Raw genomic sequence first — 19,130 nt, 5'->3', positions numbered from 1 at the left:
CGGACCCAGGAAGGCTAACTGTGGTCCTTCCATTTGAGGGAGAACCACACACATCCCGACATCACCACCAGGGATTTAAAAAATATTTTTATTGATTTTATAGAGAGAAGAAGGGAGAGGGAGAGAGAGATAGAAACACTGGTGAGAGAGAAACATCGGCTGCCTCCTGCACACCCCCTACTGGGGATTGAGCCCACACTACGGCCAAGGGCCCTGACCAGAAATCAAACAGGTGACCTCTTGGGTTGACACTCAACCACTGAGCCACACAGGGTGGGCACCACCAGGGTCTTTCAATCCCCAACAAACCCAGAGCACAGAGATGCTGACCCTGTTTTAAAGATGAGGGAGCTGAGCTCTTGAGGTGAAGCGCTGGGGTATTTTTTGTCTACAATCCTTCCTTCGTTTTCCACTCTTACCATGTGTTATAAGCTGAATTGTATCCCCCCCCCCCCCAAAAAAAAAAAAAATTCGTATACTGAAGTTCTAACCTCAGAATGAGACTGTATTTGGAAGTAGAGTTTTTAAAGAGAAAGGTACGGTTAAATGAGGTCAGGACTATAATCCACTATGACCAATGTCCCATTAGAATGAGAGGATATTAGAACAAATAAACACAAAGGAAGATGACAGCTGTCTACAAGCCAAAGACAGAGAGGCCCCAGAAGAAACCAGCCTCACTGACACCTTGACCTTAGCCGACGAGCGCCCAGAATTATGGCACCACCAACGCCTGCTGCCCAAGCCCCCAGTCTGTGGTATTTTTATGGCCGCCCTAGCAAACCCAAACTTTTCACCATGGCCTCTTCCCCCCGGAGCGGAGTATACTTTTCACTTACTGACTTCAGGCCTGGCCAAGTGGCTTGATCTGACCAATAGGACGAGGGTGAAATGGCAATGCCTCCATTTTAAGCTAAGGCCTTAAGAGACGTGTCAAGAAGAGCCTGCCCCAGGTAGCAGTGCACCCTCTAGCCAAGGCCCTAAAAGGGTGATGTGTGCACCAGACAGGAAGCCCCAACTCCAGCCTAGTTCAGCGGAGCCAGCCAGGCTCCCATGGCAGCCATCCTGCACACCAGAGTACGGAATAAATGTCTCTGCTACAAGCCACGCAGGGTGGGGGCTGTTCTCCACACTGCACCAGAAGCCTGACCAATGCCACACCCGAGGGGAACAGGCAGAAGCCTAAGACCTAGGAGTCCTAACGGTCCTCAACGTGTTAATGCAGAAAAACTACCTTTTTGCAGTAAAAATTACTGACATACACAAGAGAGGCAATAGCATAGACTGCAAGTAAACAAACCAAAATGTGAACAGTGATCAACTCTGTGTGATCAACTCTAGGTCATTGCTATTTTCTCCTTGATTTGACTTTGTATTTTCCAAACGTTTATACTGAACAAAATAATTAACATTGAGGAAAAGTTTAAAAAGAAAATCAAAAAAGGAAAATAGGATCTACCAATACAGACGATGCGAGGCCCCGAGTGAAAATAGTAGCTTCCAAGGGAAGCTTCCCTGATGCCACCTGTCACTCGTCCGCAGTGAGGACTTGAGCGACAGTAAACAAAGGGACTGGCTTTCAAAGCGTGTAAGAAACCACAGGCTAAAATGTGCTGTGACAGCACAATACAGGATATCACATGTTAGCCGACCAGGCCTGCGATTTAATGGAAACAAGGCTGCAAGGAATAATAATAATATGGCTTTATTATTAAATAGAAAATATCCCAAGCATCTCGGCAGGGAAAAAACAAAGGGGCTCTGGGATCAATGAATGTAGAAAACCTAAGCTTGTCAAAGCAAAGCTGGGCATCTGCAGGGCTGGGAGGGGTGCTGGCCCGTCAGAGAGCTGGGGATGGCTGGTGTTTGGCATCAGTTCAGAACGTCTGCTCATCAGATTTCTATCCAAACAGCACATTATTAAAATATTCTTGGCCTTTGCTCTCAGAACTGATTTCCTGATTTGAGCTCAGATGGATGAGACAGAAAACTTTCAAGACAAACTGTGAAACCCCTCCCCTCCAACCTGGGAAGCCAGCACGGACTCTCCTGGGAGAGACCCTCCCTGTCCAGCGCTGTCCCCGCAACTCCTTGATCTCTCCCTGCCCCAGTCACCCAGGAGCCTAATCAGTCATTTTAGGCAGTTTTTAAAAAGAGCTTCATGGCCTCTCATTTTATTTCCTAAACAAGAGGAGGAGTGAGGGAGCGAGTCAGGTGGAGAGTGAGGGACTAGGACTGGGGAAGCCCTCAGGCTGCGGGGAGGCCATTCAGAGGCCCTGGGAGGAAGAGCTGGGTCGGAACGCAGTGCTGCTCTTCCTCACTCTCCCACCTTACCTCATGGCATTTTAATAAAATGGGTATAAACATTTCACACACTTTAGTTATACAAGTTACATGGTAGACTTTCTCCACCATAAAGGATACATGTAGGACCTAGAAACAGCTCCTTAACATGCATTTAACCTTCCTAAAACAAATATGTTAACTATGAGAAAGATAACATGTGAATAATAATTTGTCTCCTAGAGGAGTTTGAAGACCCATAGATATTTTAAAAGTTGTCTGATTTCATTAAAATAAGGACCTCTATTTCTTGTCCATAAATGTTCAGAAAAGGATAGGGCAAATTTTTTTCCTCCTTCATGAATCCCTTCAACTGGATGGATCCTTTCGACCCTGTACAAAATATCTACACTAATAAAAGAGAAACATGGTAATTGGCGTATGACCGCTACCCTTCCCATTGGCTAATCAGGGCAATATGCAAATTAACTGTCAGCCAAGATGGCAGCCGGCAGCCAGGCAGCTTGAAACTAACATGAGGCTTGCTTGCTTCAGTGACGGAGGACTCCAACGTTCCCCGCCGGCCGCTGCAGGCCTCTGAGCCTGCAGTTTCAAACATTGTAACAAATACAGATGCCCAAAAACCAGCTTTCAGCCGGCTGGGATCTCAGAGCTGGAGTTGATACAGAGTTTCGAGAACCGAAACAAACCAGATACCTGCTTTCAGGAGCGGAGGCCTAAGAGCTGGAGCCTCAGAGCTAAAGCTGGCCCAGAATAAAAAGAAAAAAAGGAGCAGTTGGGAGCTTCAGTCCCAGCCTGAAAACAGCCCTCAGCCCCTCACCCAGACTGGCCAGGCACCCCAGTGGGGACCCCCACCCTGAAGGGTGTGTGACCAGCTGCAAACAGCCCTCAGCCCCTCACCCAGGCTGGCCAGGCACCCCAGTGGGGACCCCCAACCTGATCCAGGACACCCTTCAGGGCAAACCAGCCAGCCCCACCCATGCAACAGGCCTCTATTCATTATAGTAAAAGGGTAATATGCCTCCCAGCACTGGGATCAGCGGAGCCACGAGGCCTCCCGGCACTGGGATCAGCGTGACAGGGGGCAGCGCCCAAACCCCCGGATCGCCCTGCGGCTCTGTTTGTGACAGGGGGTGGGGCCACAACCTCCCTATCCGCCCTGCTCTGTTCCTGACAGGGGAAGGCGCCCCAACCCCCTGATCGGCCCTGTTCTGTGGGTGATAGAGGGTGGTGCCCAACCCCCCCCCCAAGGGCCCGGCTCTGTGTGTGACGGGTAGAGCCATAACCTCCCCATTGGCCCTGCCCTGAGTATGACAGTGGCGGCGCCCCAACCCCCTGATCTGCCCTGCTCTGTGTGTGACAGGGGCCGGTGTGCCAACTCCCCTATCGGCCCTACTCTGTGAGTGACAGGAGGGAGCTCCCCAACCCCCTGATGGGCCCTGCTCTGTGCATGACAGGGGGAGCTCCCCAACCCCCTGATGGGCCCTTCTCTGTGTGTGAAGGGGGGGAGCTCCCCAACCCCCTGATTGGCCTTGCTCTGTGCGTGACAGGGGGTGGCGCCACAACCTCCCCATCGACTCTGCCTTGAGTGTGACAGGGGGCGGTGCCCCAACTCCCCAATCGGCCCTACCCTGAGCGTGACTGGGGGTGGCATCGCAACCTCCCAATCCACCCTGCTCTGTGCATGACAGGGGGCGGCGCCCCAACTCCCCAATTGGCCCTGCTCTGAGCCCAACCAGGGGCTGCACCTAGGGATTGGGCCTGCCCTCTGCCACCCGGGAGCAGGCCTAAGCCAGCAGGGCGTTATCTCCCGAGGGGTCCCAGACTGCGAGAGTGCACAGACCGGGCTGAGGGACCCCCCTACCGCCCCCCCTCCCCCGAGTGCACAAATTTTTGTGCACCGGGCCTCTAGTATATATATATATATATATATATATATATATATATATATATATGAATTTCTTAAGAAAAAAAGGGGTCAAACAGCCCTGGCCAGGTGGCTTGGTTGGAGGGTCGTCCCTATACCAAAAGATTGGGGGTTCGATTCCCATTCAGAGCACATACCTAGGTTGCGGTTCGATCCCCACTTGCATTGGACACAGGAGGCAACTCATCAATGTTTCTCGCTCTCTATTCCCCTCTCTCTAAAAATCAATAAGAACATATCCTTGGGTGAGCATTAAAAAAAAGTGGTCAAACAAAAAAAATCTAAAAATATAAGTTAATAGTAATCAACATGAAGCAGGTGATATTAGCAATCAAAAGTGAAAAGGAATGTATAGGTACTCAGTATGGTTATATATTAGGTTAACTGTTGGCTTCTCAAAACAGAAGGTAATGACCTACAAATAGAGAGCTGTGTTTTTTTTTCTTTGATCCTCCCCACAGTGTCTGAACAATGCAGTTCCTGAAGAAATATCTGTTTAATGAACAGAATATAGCACTTGAACACTAATGCACCAGCTTCCATCAACTTTGCTTAGAAGATGCTGGGAGAGAACTTGATATGAGACATTAGGAGAAGAGCAGCAGAAAACCAGATGGTCAAAGTCAAAGCCACAGGGCCAGGCCTTGTAACAGCAGCTGGACAGCTACACACCCAAGGAGCCTTTAAAGTGCCCGGAGGGAGTGGCTGTTTGCTGACCATCCTCGTCACACTCAGGTAAGAAGAAAGCAATAGCTTCATTAGAAGCCCTGAAACATGCAGATCTAACACCTGTCTGTGCATCTTATCAGTAATCCAGCACTCTCAAGGGCTGAGTGCAGCCCGTTCCTTTTGTGGGTGGAAAGAAGAATCTGTGTCTCTCTGTGAACCCTTTTACTGTGTAAAGCTGTTTAAAGCAGTGCTCTACCCACGGTTTTCTTGCCAAGTACAGAACTATGCATGTACATCATGAAAACACAGTGTATGTGCGAGGCATTGTAGGGGATACCCAGCAACATCAATGTGGTTTCTGTGTTCCAGGAGCTTACCCTCTATTTACGGGAAGGTTGATACACACATGCAAGATCATCAACATAAAGCAGCACGTGATAAATGGCCAAGGAGTGTATGGTCTCGGCAGTGTTCACACAATGGATTCTATGAACCGAGATGAAAAATGGTGGTGCTTAAAGTGAGCCAGGAAGAATGAACAAACATTTGGCAAAGTAGAAGGAGGTCACAGGGGTGGGTGCCTGATGGACAACCAAGGTTGATTCAACTGTCCTGTCTGGTTGGACAGAGTGAGCCCTTCCTCCCTGCCTGCTCCATGTTCATCTGTCTTTGCTGGAGCCCTCTGCTGAACCAGAAAGACAGTGGCTGTGAAGAATGAGACAATAAAAGACAGAGAGATGGGACAGTATTCGGTGAGAGTTTTCTAGGGAGTAGGGAGATTCATTTAGAGAAGGTGGCTGAGGTCACAGGAGTCTAGATTTTGTCTGATATACAATGGGGGGCCATGGAAGGTTTTTGAGCTGCAGAATATTATCAAGAGCCAGGCTCTGTGCTATCACTTTATCTCATTTAATCCCCCTAATGTTCTACAAGGTGAAAATCATCTCCCCAGTTTTACCTTTCAGACCAAATCTCAAAAAGTTTAGGAGAATGCCTGAAGTTTGCTAGTAGGGGTAGAGCCAGCCTCCCTCCCCAGGACTCGCTGCAAACCTGTGCTCCTGGTAAAGGTGAATGTCACCGAGCCACACGCTCCTGGAGAAGAGCAGTGGCTCAGAAGGCCCTCTGTGTTCGAAATACCCCTCCTCATAGCGTTAGATAAGTTTCACAGCTGTCCCCTTTCTTATCTAAGACAAGGCCAGACACCTCTAGACTCCCATTCTTTTTTAAAATTCATTTTTTATTGATTTCAGAGAGGGAGAGAGAGAGAAACATCAATGATGAGAGAGAATCATTGACCGGCTGCCTCTTGCACATGCCCCCCTGGGGACCGAGCCCACAACCCGGGCACGTGCCCTGACTGGAAATGGAACCATGACCTCCTGGTTCATAGGTGGATGCTCAACCATTGAGCCATGCCGGCCAGGCCAGACTCCTATTCTTTGCTTCATAATTGGCCAGCGGAACTGCTTGTTCCCACCCATCAATGGGAACAAAATATCTGTCAATGCACAGCATGGTGACTAGTTAAGAATGACGTACTGTATACTTGAAAGTTGCTCAGAGAATGTCACAACACAACACTCAATGCTCTGTGAGGTGATGGAGGTGTTGATTAGCTTGACTGTGATAATCATTTCACAATGTATATGCGTATCAAACTTCATGGTGTACATCTTAAACATACACAATTTTTATTTGTCAACCATACTTCAATAAAGCTGGGGCGGGGGGGGGGGTGCGGGGGGAGGGAGGAGTGCTCGTTAGCCAAACTTTGGTTAAGTTTCCCTCCTTCCCAGGCCTGTTTACTCCTCCCTGTAAAAGAAAAGCCCTTGAGGCTCCTGCAGATCCTACCGCCAGAGGATCTCCCTGTTGTAACCTCCCCTTCCTACCGCAATGTCCTTTCTCCTTTGCAGTAATCCTTTCCAACAGTCTCTCCTTGCCCAAGTCAGATTTGTTTTCATTGGACACCCCTATCTACTGTGCAACTTGAACTGACACAGCAAGAGGTGATTCAGAAGGTTACTGCGGCACAGTGGACCAGAGGGCTTGACTAGAATCATTGTACGGGTGAAGAGAGGTCTCAGCTCTTTATCTCTGGCCACTGGCAGAGGGCTCCGCAGACGGGGACTGTGATTTCGATGACTGCCATCTTCAGGTTGGGGATGAGAGGGGTCTAGGGCAGTGATGGCGAACCTATGACACGCGTGTAAGAGGTGACACGCGAACTCATTTTTTTGGTTGATTTTTCTTTGTTAAATGGCATTTAAATATATAAAATAAATATCAAAAATATACATCTTTGTTTTACTATGGTTGCAAATATCAAAAAATTTCTATATGTGACACGGCACCAGAGTTAAGTTAGGGTTTTTCAAAATGCTGACACGCCGAGCTCAAAAGGTTTGCCATCACTGGTCTAGGGCTTGGTTTGAACTAAAAAAGGAATCTTGTCACTCTCATTAGTTTGCTCAAATGTAGACAACCCAGCAAATGTTAAACAATAAAAGAGAAAAACAAACAGTCTTTAGTCATGATCCTCTCTTTCAGCCCTATATATAATTCAGGAAACAACAAGGATTTAGCATAAAATTAGAAATAACCAAAATGTTGAACAGGAAAAGAATGACTTAGCAAATCATGATAATTCACAGGTTGGAGTAGAAAGCAACCATTAAAATTATAAACACTACAAAGAAATAAGAAACATGCTTATGATCTATGTTAAATGGGTAAAGCAGGCAATGTAAAATATGTGTAGGTGTGGCCAAGATTGGCAGATAAAATACAAATATGAGCCTGGTCAGCGTGGCTGGGTTGAGCATTCGACCTATGAACCAGGAGGTCACAGTTGGATTCCGGTTCAAGGCACATGCTGGGATTGTGGGCTCAATCTCCAGTAGAGGGTGTGCAGAAGGTAGCCAATCAATGATTCTCTCTCATCATTGATGTTTCTGTCTCTCTCTCCTTTCCTCTCTGAAATCACTAAAAAAATATTTAAATATTTAAAAAAATATTTAAAACACAGGCATGAAAACAGGGGGGTGAAATGTAGATAATTTAAGAAGTTCAGTCTTTTAGTTACCCTTAAATCTCTAAACTTCCATACTAACTCTCTAATAGCACTTAGCTCCATGGACTAGGATTATGAGAAGTCTTCCATTCTATTAAGTTTCTCCAATATAGTTTGAAATAACTTCTATAAGCAGTAAAAAAAAATAATTCTCCCATTATAACTTTTCTTCTTTTAAAGTGAAAATCTAGGACAGAAACTCCAATTCCAGAAAATGTTATTAATAGCCCCTAAGGGAAAGGAGGAGTGGATACAAAGAGAACCAACTTCTAGGCTTTCCCTCTGTTCCTGCAAAACAAAGGCGAGGCTCACGCCTCCGCAGCTGTGGTCAGCTCTCCCACAAAAGCTGCCAGAGTCCCCACCCCCAACAGAGCGCTTCACAGTATTTCTTTTCTCATTATTGTCAGGAGGATGGATTTTGCATTCTGGATTCCTGGCTAGCTTTTCCTGACAAGCATCACAGTGTGTGGAGAACTCTAGAGTGAGAAAGGACTCACCATCTCGTTTATTAGTGAAATAAAATCACCTCAGAATTATAAACCCTGGAAGAGCCAGTAAGGGAGTGAATGGACAGTTAACTTCCCCGAGTTACCTTGCCTGGTTTGTCTCCAGCTCTTAGGCAGCCATAAGTCCAAAGACAAATGGAAGAGTTTCCTGGAAGAAGGAGGGCAAAATTCTTTCCAGAAGGGAAGGTAAAACTGGCTGGGCTTTTTGTTGGTTTTTTGTTTTCCATTGATTTCCAGGGAGAGTGGAAAAGAGGGCAGGTAGAGAGAGAGGGAGAGAGGGAAGAGAGAGGGAGAGAGAAACATCAGTGTGAAAGAGGCACATCAATTGGTGGCAGGAGACTGAACCTGCAACCCAGGTAGCTGCCCTTGACCTAAATCAAACTCTCGGCTTTTCAGTGTGCAGGCCAACCCTCTAACCACTGAGCATGCCGGCCAGGGCGAAACTGGCTGTTTTTACAACAGTCTGACTTGAACCTGTTCCTCCAAGTTGATTCAGGAAGTTTGGGGATAGAAACAAACCTGAAGCAGACTTGAGTCCTTAACTTAAAAAAAGCAACTGAAAAACTAACAAAAACTGAACCTTGGCAGTCTGCCAGAGTCACACTGATAGCAGATGTCCTTACAAGCCAGGCTGGCCCCCGCTGTCTGTCTCCACCCCCATCCCAGTCCTCCCCCTGGCCACTCTAGATGAGTCAACGCCCACACACGTCTCACACCACCTTCCAGACATTAGTCAAGGAACCCTCTGTAAATCTTACAGGAGACCATGGTGTGTGTGTGTGTGTGTGAGAGAGAAATGAAAGAACAGAGGGAAGCTCATACGTACATGCAGCTGCCAACATTTCTAAAACAGTTGCTTCTTTATTTTTCTCTTTCACCTGTGGTTTAGCTCAGAGAAGGACAAGTGTCATTCCGACCGAAGCCACCCACTGCTTACTGCGAGTCTCCAGGAGTCAGGTGCTGGCTAGAGCTTCATAACGCCCTAAGCTCGGAGCCTGCAAGGCCCCACTTTGCAGACAAGGAGACAGTGGCACTGGTGTTCCCAAGCTCACAGAGCCGGTAAGTCATGCGGACTCTGACCAAGTCCAGGTCTGTGGGTTTGCCAAGCTCATGCTGGGCCTCTCCAGCAGCTGCGAACCCGCTGAACCCTCAGAGTAGAGCTGCCAGACGTAGCTAATAAAGATACGGAGGCCCAAGTTTCTCCCGAACACGGCGTTGGCGATGTCAAAAATGCTTCCACTCTTAGGAGACATGCTGAGGGGTTTGGGGGCAGAGTGTTATAATGTCTGCATTTGCATTCAAACAATTCAAAGAAAAAGTCTACATCAGAATGAGAAAGTAAATATGGCGGATGTTAACAACTGATAAATTGGAGTGAATCAAAACATCGCGTGAGACAGTCACTTAAAATAGTATTCACTGTTTATCTGAAATCCAAATTTAATGGGCATCGCGTATTTTATCTGGCACCCCTACCCCAGAGAGACCGTGAATGGGAGTCGGCCCCTCGATCCAGAGGAAAAGAAACTAGGGCAGCTGTGAGGTCATGGTGAGCTCCCTGCTGGAACCGACATGAGGAAGTGACAAAGGATGACTGAACTCTGGAGTTACCAGGTGGCTGCTCTGCTCAGACAGCACCTCAAACTCCTGCCGTGAGATAGACCAGAAAAGGGCTGCATTTGGACCCTAAACTTCTCATTTCCGCCCCCAGATCCTGAAGGCTTCCAATTATATCCTCCCAGGGGCTTGCTCTGCAAAGGAAGGATTCAGAAACTAGCAAGTAGTAACCTAACCTCAAGCCCGGGAAGGACGGAAGTCATTCATTCGTCAGGGTATAAGGAGCCAGTTCCCTGGTCCACAGGAGCCCTTTGCCCAGTCAGAACAGAAAGCCGTGGCTTGAAAACAACAGATCCTCCTCACTGAGGATTCCGCTGCAGTGGGACAGCCACCAGACAAACCCTGGCATCAGCTGAGTTTCTAGCTGTGCTGAATTAAAAATCAACGTACGGTCCTAAATCAGGTCTACAGCGTGATGTTAAATATTGCTTGTTCATATTAGCCAAGCAGAACAAGATGAACTTTCCCAGGCATGATACTGTGGGCACCAGCACCAAAAGAAATATTGAAAAGAGCATCCAGTTATGTGGTGAATCTGCAGTGTCAACCAAAACAATCATTTGGACTGAAAAACTTCTTTTTTAGTGAATTAGCCAATATGTATATATTGAGTGCTTTCTATATGCCCAGCAGGCATAGGCCGTGTTCTTAAGAGGAAATTTAGCTAAGGACACAAAACGGACATGCGTGTAACATGTCCAGCTGTGTGCCAGGCCCAGTAACTCAGCCCAAAGGCTTATGCCTGAAGTTATTCAGATCATTTCAATTGTGTGGATCCACTATAAAATCCCCATCCGGCCATCTCACAGGCTGCCCAAAGTCAATGGGATAAAAATATGGACTCATGATTTTCTCCCCTAATCAATACTGGTTTTTATCTCCTTCTCTTCTCCATTTCTATTCATGTGCCCACTGCATCATCAGCTTGTACTGTGGCAATACTGTGGGTAGTCTCCTAACAGGTCTCCTCTCCAGGCTTGTCCTTTTCAAATCCATTATCTACCTCAGCCTCTAGAGAGTTCTACCAAAAGTGCCCTTCTGGCCCTGCCTGGGGGCTCAGTGGTTGAGCTTGACCCAGGAACCAAGAGGTCACTGGTTCAACTCCCAGTCAGGGCACATGCCTGGATTGCAGGCTCAATCCCTAGTGGAGGGGGCATGCAGGAGGCAGCCAATCAGTGATGTTTCTCTCTTATCAATGTTCCTGTCTCTCTATCTCTCACCTTCCCTCTCTCTTTCTCTCTCTGTCAAATAAAAAAGTGCCCATGTGAGCAGACACTCCCCAGTGCTCACAGGATAAAGTCCGAGGTCCCTGACCTGCCTGCCATACTAAGCCCAGCCATGATGTGAGGCAGCCTGTCACCTGTCATCCTCTGCCATTTCCTAACAGGCACTTGATATACTAGCAACATTCAACCAACCACTGTTCCCTGGATTACCTGCTTCTGCCAAAAGCTGACATGGTGTGAGTCACAAGACACACTTCATCCAGGTTAACCTGGTAGAGCTCGTTTGGGAAGGCAACTCTAGGAGGGTTGCTGAACCAGCTGTCCTGGCAGATGATAAAAATAAGCACTCGGGGACTTGCATTAGGCTTTGGAGAATATAAACAACACTTTTAAGGAAACATTCAGGACTCAAGAGTGCTGCTGATTGTTCTTTCAGTTCAACAGAGTGCTACTGAATAATTAAACACAACTTCAGTGCCCATGTTGCCATCCACAGGATCTAAATTCACCCAGAGAGAATGCAGACTGACTTTGAGAACCTGGCCTCATAGCATGCGGATGATTCTCCCTGGGCTCCAGGTTAATAAAACTCACCCGATACCAAAACACCGGTTGGTTTGCTTTGTTGTTGTTTTAAATTTCTTCCTAAAATTAAGCAAACCCATTCTAGACTCTCATAGTACTATACTTGCACTACTTACCTTTTTAAATTCTGTTGAAATAAAGAAAATTAACTGCTATTAATGTTTTACCCTTATTCTCTGATCTTATTTTAACTCAGAAGCAAATGCATTGGCATTTTATTTTGTGTGTCACTGTTGTTGAACTCGTTTTGCTTTCATTGGAACTGTAATAATTTCAGCTAATGTGCTCTGACAGTTGAGGTTCAAATGTCAGCTCATATGTAAGCTGCTACTCTGTCTATAAATTCCATACAGGACGATATGATGAAACAGCTATCCGGAATGAACTCCTGCTATAAAACACCTATTTGGATACTTTTAAAAAGCTTCCAGGTGTTTACAAATGTGAAACCACGGTTGAGAATTGCTGGCCCAAAGGGAGAAAAAGCAGCCACCAGATGGACCCTTAATCATGAGGATCAGGTGAAAATTGGGAAAGTGTGTGTGTGTGTGTGTGTGTGTGTGTGTGTGTGTAGTGGTTGAAGAGTGGAAGAGAAAGGAATTTTTAAGATGTGAATAAATAAGAAGTGCGGCTATGAAAACAATGCCTGAGTTCCATGTGCAACTCTTGGAGCCAGTCTTGTTTCACAACCTGTTTGGCTGTGATTGTATCTCTCAAAGATGAAATAAATGATGTTTTCATTGCTTATTTATCTATGTCTCCTCTTTCTTCCATTACTCTGTTTTAAAATATATGTTTATTGATTTCAGAGAGGAAGAGAGCGAGAGAGAGAGCTAGAAACACCAATGATGAGAGAGAATCATTGATTGGCTGCCTCCTGGGGATCGAGCCCACAACCCGAGCATGTGCCCTTGACCAGAATTGAACCTGGAACCCTTCAGTCCCCAGGCCAATGCTCTATCCACTGAGCCAAACCAGCTGGGGCTTCCATTACTCTTGATTATTAGAAGTACAATGTTTAAAGCAAATATCCTTAAAATGGGACTTGCCAAAATGAGTACATTAGTCTCACAATGGCATTCTGCCCCCCCCCCCCCTCTCTCTCTCTCTCTCTCTCTCTGCTCAGATGCTGGAGGGGCCAAGCGGGCAAGGTAAATGAGCGAAGTGGGCATAAGCTTGTACATTTGTTGCATGTGAAATCATAGCAATAGTATTCACTTCTACATAGAAATATGCCCTTGCTCATTTTTGTTAAACACCAGACCCTCTCAGGTTATCTTTCATTTTCCTTTTTTTGGTAAAGAGCGTCAGATACAAGCAAATATGCCTCTGCTACTAGCTTTGATTAAAAGGGACCCTTTATTAGTATATCATGTATATACATAGTATATAGCTTTATGATATAGGCCATAAATGACTAGTCACTTGGCCAACATCCTGTGTTTTCATTAATGATCTGATCATCCCACCTGCTGATTCCTCCCTGGGAACGAGTGAATGTCTGGCAGAACAGATGGCCTTGTTGCCAGGCTTGACAGAATGAAATCCTGCACTTTATTAAACAAGAAAGCAAAAACAGTTTCCACAGGCAAGACACGCCCCCCCCCAATCTTCCCTTTTAATGTAAACTTGCAGGATAATAGTAACTAGTAGTAGTAATGTACTCAACTAGAATTGCTATCTCTTTTATATGTCAATCATACAGCAAAGCTGAAATTATAAATGAAGAGTAGGAATAGAAGCACCCCATTTTTGTAATGTGTTACTATATGTGCATAAATAAAAAGGTGAATGCCAATAATATGTTAACAGTAGTTATCTCTGCTTTATTAATTTTTGTTGTATCTGACTTTTTATAATGACATGCCTTTCTTTTCTTACCAGCAAAATAAACCAAAATAAAGAATAAAATACAAAGGTGCGAAAAAGGAATTGCCACCTTAAGGACTGAAGACACAGGCTAACACAGTCACCAACCAAACCATTCACGGGCTCATGCTTAGCTCTGTATCCCGGGTGGCGGTCCTAAGGAGCCTGATTCAGCAGGGTGGTGGAGTCTGTATTTTTTAAATTTCCGTAAGTGATTTGGATGCAGTTCTTAGAGTCTAGGAACTACACTGAGAAATACTGGCTTACTCCCCTGTCTTAATCATTAATAATGAATGCACTCATGGTCACCATGAATTAGTACGATGTTGAAAGAACCATACTGTGATTTTGATATCACAAGATCACATTTCTAATGCTAGGGAGGAGTTGCACACTTGTGCTTTGAAGTTAAAGAATCTTGCAAGGATATTGCCTGTTTATAAATCTATGGCTTCTGCTAAGCCAATCACATCGCTCTGTGACAAATTTGGGAAAGAGCCAGGCCAGTGTTGCTCAGTGTTGAGCGTCGACCCAGGAACCAAGAGGTCACCGGATTGATTCCCCATCAAGGCACATGCCTGGGTTGTGGGCTCGATCCCCAGTAGGAGGCATGCGGGAGGCAGCTGATCAATGATGTTTCTCTCTCATCGATGTTTCTATCTTTCTATCCCTGTCTCTCTAAAAATCAATAAAAACATTTTTTAAAAATTGAGGGAAGAGAAACTAAGAAATGAAGCATGTTCATGTGGGCTTAGCAGCTGGAAGGTCACAAGGGCTGAGGCTGAGGAAGCCCCAGATGAGCAAACAGCCTGGGCCCAACTAGTAAACAGAGGAAGCGGGCTGGTGGAAAGCAGTGGCAGGAGAGGGGGACAGTGTGCCTGGGTCTGCTGACTTTCCAGTTTCTACTGTCCTCAAGGAAGCCTTACTGTGCTGTGGTTCTCACACTTAGATGTCTATGAGCTTCCTCTTGCAGCTTTAGAAGAAGAAATCCCATCTTTCCTGAGCTAGCTGGAGTGGGCCTCAGCTCCTTAGAGACCACACTCCTCTTTAAGGCCAAGAAGTGCAGGACAGTGTGGTGTGTGAGGACAGACTTTATTGTCCAAACCAGGAATCAGTTTAAAAATATATTTTTGATTTCAGAGAAGAATGGAGAGGGAGAGAGAAATAGAAACATCAATGATGAGAATCATTGATGGTCTGCCTCCTGCATGCCCCCCACTGGGGATCAAGCCCACTGTGACCAGGGCATGTACTCCCCGCCGCCCCCCCCGCCCCCCCCCCCCCCCCCGCCACCTCACCCCCCAATCCAACCTGAATTGGATACATTGATTTCTTGGCTGCCAGACAGCTAAAGGGCATCTTAATCTACGTGTTATTGCCTCCTACTGGCCAAATACCTGAGCAGCCGTAGGCTAATTCTCCCCATTCTGACAATGGACTCTGTAGGAAACCCTGACTCTTTGAAATGTATATCTCTGCCTCACCTCAGGACAAGTTGTGTTAATAAAAAGCATGGGGTCCTGGGACAAGGAGACCTGAGACCTTAGACCTTAGACCTTAGACCTTAAGACCTTTGATCTTAGAACTTAAGACCTTTGATCTTAGAACTTAGCTCCTTCAGCTAGGCTCCTCTCACCCCCTAATGCCTTTCAAAATTATGCTTCGTCTCAGGACTCTTATTTAATCTACACACAGCCTTCTCCAGATTCCTGAACCCTTCTAGATGCTGGAACAAGAACCCCGGCACTTGACCTCCTGGTTCATAGGAAAACACTCAACCTCTGAGCCACACTAGCAGGCCAAACCAGGAATCTTTTGTAAGGAAAGAGGTGCTGGTAATCACGCCAGGACAACAGGTGTAAATAAACCAGGACTGTCGCTGGCAGTGAGGTGTGTGGTCATCCTCGGGAAGGGGAATGTGAATTAGGAGACCCAGCTTGCACACCTAACCCTACCCCTTCCTTTCCATGTGGCCTTCCACAAGTCATTTATCTATGTTTCTAGTGTCATATAAACGTAAAGGCAACTGGGTGCCTACTATCATCCATTTAAAAATGAACACAGTTTCTTTGACTATAACATAACGGATTAAGTGATATCTAAAGGTTTTTTCTTATTCTAAGATTCTAAGTCTGTGTAACTTTGTGAAAAGGCCACTTGGGGGATGAGGTAGATATGCGAGAGCCCTTTAGGATTATATTTAGTTGACTGTCTTTACATAAACAACAACGAAGCTATTTTACTAATTTGACTTTTAAAAAGAAGACCTGTACGTATTCACCAATCGATGTTATTTGGTTAAATCAGCGGTTGGCAAACTGCGGCTCGGCAAACCGCGGCTCACGAGCCACATGCAGCTCTTTGGCCCCTTGAGTGTGGCTCTTCCACAAAATACCGGCTCTTCCACAAAATACCGACTTCTGCACATGGGCCACGAAGTTTCAATCGAACTGTACGTGCGCGCCCGCACATGGTATTTTGTGGAAGAGCCACATTCAAGGGGCCAAAGAGCCACATGTGGCTCACGAGCTGCAGTTTGCCATCAGCAGAAGCTCCACAGTTGCTATGGTTCCCAAGAGGCCAGCTGTGACTCACTTGCCCAGAGACTCAGGTTTGGGCAAAGGGTAAGTGCATTTGTCCTGCTCATCTTATCCCCGAGACCTAATGCTGTCTTCCTTCCTTGGCCTGTAGGAAGCAAAACGTGAACCATCTCTTTGCCTCTCATTGGTTCCCTTGCCAGACCATCTCCTATTGGCCAGCCCTGACTTTGGCTGGCTCTGCACCCTCATTTCTAGGAAATGTTTAAATGGTCAGCCGGTCCAAGGCCAAATTTAATATTCTGAGCTGCAATCAAGCAAAGGTCACATGCCCATCTCATAGAATCTCAGAGTTTTGGAGCAAGAAGGAACCTTATCTACTATATAAGCTTCAGTTTCTAGATGAGAAAAAAAATAACCAGAAACAATAATAGTTGTTAATATTTAGGCACTGTGGAAGGGACTATGCTAGATGCTTTCTATCAATTACTTTATTTCCTTCTTACAACAACCCTAAGGGAGCTATTCTTATTACCCCCAATGTTCAAAATGAGGAAACAGAGGTTTTGAGGGGTTGATCATTTGCACTTGGCTTGTTCAATTTAATCCAAGTGTTTGTTAGTGACAGAAAAAGGAATTTTAACCATGTTCTGCTGATTCTCGGGACACTGTTCTTTCAACTAAAACAATCAATAAGGAGGCAACAGGCATTCATTATGCACCTACCCTATACCAGGTACTGTGTTGGGTGCCAGGACAATCAGTGGGGTTAGCAAATGAAATGAAATGTTACATAACGCCCTGCCCTTCTAGGCTCTACAGAGGAAAAGAGATTGCCAGGTGTGTGCAAAACTGTCTCCGGCGGGGGTAAAAACGCTTGATAGAGGCCTGCTTAATGCTCAGAATATCCCCCAGGAAGCGAGAGTGGGCAGACAAGGAGGAAAGCCTCAGTCTGCCTCTTTTGCAAATGAGAGAAGTGAAGCAGAAACAGCTAGAGGGTTTGCCCAATACAGGCCAATGAGGTCAACTAGTTTTGGTTCCTTCCATTCCATGCACTGCCAAAGTGAAAATCCCATTCAGTAGTCTCTGGTCACCAAAGGACTGGAGGAAAATGATCACGTAAGGCAAATTCTTCTGATAGGAATGATGTTACTCAGCTTCTCACAATTAGTCAAACAAACCTACTTATTAGAACTTCATCCCTTCCATCTCTTCTCTTTTGATGTAGACAAGCCAAGGCATGGAGAGTTTTCAAATGAAACCACTAAGAGCTGGGACTGTCAGGGTGGATTTTATTACAACTACATTAAAGCCAAGTTATGAATGAACTGTTCTATAACAATACTATTGGAAATAATGACGCGGCCATAACGGAGCACCTGTGCTGTGCCAGAAACTCTGCCGGGTGCTCTGCACAGATGGCCTCACTCGGCCTAACAGCAAACACAGAGGCCGGTCCACGGTCCGTGGGTAGCTTATCAATGTGAGGAGGCCCTTCCTAAGGAAAAGCTAACATCTTTTGCTTTTCCAAGTAACGACACTGAAGATCAGGGAAGTTAAGTAACTTGCCCAAAGACAAAAAACTTGTAAGTGGCAAGGCTAGGATTTGAACACAGGTGTCTGACTTGAAATCTCAGGTATTTTTTCTTTGCATTATGCGGCTGCTAACAAAAGAAAAAGCTGTTATCAGGCACAAAGCACTAACTATAGCCCATGAAAATTATACTAATGCTCCTTAAGAATTATTATAACCTTTCTATTTAGGCAGATCATTATTAGCCCCATTTATAGATGCTGACACCAAGAATCAAGAAAGGTTAAGCACCGACCTAGCAGAAGATCGTCAGCTAGAACACTGGCTTCATGCCCAGGATGTTGACCTGCAGACTCCTTACCCTTTCCCACTATCCCATGCTACCACCCTACAGGTGATCCAGGAGAGCAGAAAGGTATTAATGGGAATATGAAACCTCTGGTTGACTTAGAATATCTCCATATCTGACCCCCTGAACCAGCCTGTCGTTTGGTTTCACACAGCACATTGTGCAGTGTTCCTTAATGGAGCTGGGCAATCCCACTTGCCCTGTGCTATAATTTATTAGTTGGATCAGAGCCCAATCCCCATGGAGAAAAACCATGCAAAAAACCAATCACCAAATAGCAATGCAAACTCAAGCCCGAGCCAAGATGCCTTACAGCGACCCCTGGCCCTATGAAGTATAGACCCACAGAGCATCTGAGGGCTGGTGATACCTGAGGCACTGGGGAGGTCACTGGTCTCACAGGGTCTCCTGAAACAGCCACACAAGAAAATTCATATATTGAGTATAATTGGATTGCTTAACTCTAGTCACCCAAGCAAGAGTGTACATCCTTACACAATCTGGCCATGGGTTTTCAGGTGGACAGGAGTGAAGAACATTCCATTCAGTTTTTCCCTGGAACTTGGGTGCTCAGGAAAACAATGGTCTTTAAGCTCAGACCATGGGCTTCCTCCCCCCCTTGGCAATGTGAACCTAGAAAAAATTAAATTATGCGTTCCTTTACTGCCAGATTTTAAGTAATCGATGGCTTTTGGAATCCACGATTAAAGGATTTGCCACCTACAATGAGACAACTTTACTAAGAGGGAGTAAGTGCAGTGATCAAACTAAACGATGCCTGGCATGTTTATCCAGCCAGCAGCAAGTGCCAACCAGTGGGGGAAATTAAGCACGCAGTTATGGGTGCTAACAAGAAAGGCCACTCCAACGATTTTTTTGTGTGTTTTTTTTTAAGGAAAAAGTGATCGCGGTAACTCTCTCTTGTTCCTCTTTCCAC

The 19,130-nt window shown here is 45.9% G+C and overlaps 1 protein-coding gene across 1 annotated transcript in view; it reads right to left on the bottom strand.

The window, feature by feature from the left end:
• Positions 1-19,130, bottom strand: part of SCARB2 (scavenger receptor class B member 2) — a 64,065-nt gene that overhangs the window by 43,814 nt on the left and 1,121 nt on the right. The gene's annotated exons all lie outside the window — the stretch shown is intronic.

This window comes from Myotis daubentonii, chromosome 1, assembly GCF_963259705.1.
Source record: "Myotis daubentonii chromosome 1, mMyoDau2.1, whole genome shotgun sequence".
NCBI lineage: Eukaryota > Metazoa > Chordata > Mammalia > Chiroptera > Vespertilionidae > Myotis > Myotis daubentonii.
Note: the sequence above shows the minus strand (reverse complement) of the source record. Positions and strands in the feature narration are given on the sequence as shown.